Source organism: Canis lupus, chromosome 8 (genome assembly GCF_003254725.2).
Source record: "Canis lupus dingo isolate Sandy chromosome 8, ASM325472v2, whole genome shotgun sequence".
Classification (NCBI taxonomy): Eukaryota; Metazoa; Chordata; class Mammalia; order Carnivora; family Canidae; genus Canis; species Canis lupus.
Window position 1 is genome coordinate 67,659,257 of NC_064250.1, and position 1,512 is coordinate 67,660,768.

At 36.0% G+C, this 1,512-nt stretch overlaps 1 non-coding gene across 1 annotated transcript; it reads left to right on the top strand.

The window, feature by feature from the left end:
- Positions 1–371: 371 nt before the first annotated feature.
- Positions 372–477, top strand: LOC112658103 (U6 spliceosomal RNA). The gene has a single exon (XR_003135508.1). It is a non-coding gene; the product is annotated as a U6 spliceosomal RNA (small nuclear RNA).
- Positions 478–1,512: the final 1,035 nt, after the last annotated feature.

Genomic DNA, 1,512 nt, shown 5'->3' on the forward strand with positions numbered 1-1,512 from the left:
TAATAATCAAAAGACAGAACAAATGAGAGAAATTCACCTTAAGAACTAGAAATAAAAGTAAAAATTAAAAGAAACATTAAGCATATGTAAAATCTTTGAAGAGAAGTAGGAAAAAATACATACAAAACCAAGATGGAATGTAAAAGCAAAGGCACATCTGAAAAGAACTAAACGGAGATTCTAAAAATGAAAAATGTAATCATTAAGGTAGAAAAGTTAAATAGTTAAGTAGAAGAATAGACACATTGAAGCAAAAATGTTGAACTCTAAAATAGACATTTGGAAATCACACAGAATGCAGAAAGAAAGAAATAACTTACGTGGATAATATGACACAATAATTTGAGATCATAATAAAAAGAGATGCTCCTATGCTCACTTCGGCAGCACATAGTCTAAAATTGGAATGATACAGAGAAGATTAACATGGCCCTACACAAAGATGACATGCAAATTCATGAGGTGTTTCATATTTTATAAAAAGAAAGAGAGAGAAAAAGAAAGAAAGAAAAAAAAAGAAAGAAAGAAAGAAAGAAAGAAAGAAAGAAAGAAAGAAAGAAAGAGGAGCTCCAATATGTTAAGTTGTACTTTCTTCATAGGTTTCAAGTGATTGACTATCAGGAATTCCATACAGCTTTACCTACAATATCTAATACAAGTGATAGAAAGAAAAACAATAAAAAATGTAGGAGGGGCTCCTGGGTGGCTCAGTTGGTTAAACATTTGACTCTTGGTTTTGGCTCAGATCATGGTCTTGGCTCAGGTCATGGTCTCAGGGTCTTGAGATCAGGCTCTGCACTGGGTGCAGAGTCTGCTTGAGACTCTTTTCCCTCTCTCTCCCATCCTCTCTGCTCCTCTTCCTATTTGCTCACTCTTGCTCTCTCTCTCTCTCTCTCTCAAAAATAAATAAAATAAAATCTTTTTAAAAAAAGAATGTAGAAGAGAGACAACATTTAGAGAGCTGACAGCTGACAGTTTTGCAGAATTAAAAAAAAAAACAGAAGTCCTCATATTGACTCAAAACAATAGAAATAAAGTGTAGTGGGCCTATCAAACATCAAAGACAAAGGATGAAAGCTTGAAAACTAGTAGAGAGAAAAGACGAAGGACTGAGTGATAGCAGACCTCCCACCATTCTTTTTCAAGTCCAGAGGACAATGATACAATCTTTTAGACTTACAGAAAATAAGCCCACCATTCACGTGAGAGCTGTAAAGGACATATTCAGATACACATGGAGAAGGACAGACACATCACCTACAGATTTTTTCTTTTTTTTAATAATAAATTTATTTTTTATTGGTGTTCAATTTGCCAACATACAGAATAACACCCAGTGTTCATCCCGTCAAGTGCCCCCCTCAATGCCCGTCACCCAGTCACCCCCACCTCCCGCCCTCCTTCCCTTCCACCACCCGTAGTTCATTTCCCAGAGTGAGGAGTCTTTCATGTTCTGTCTCCCTTTCTGATATTTCCCATTCATTTTCTCTCCTTTCCCCTTTATTCCCTTTC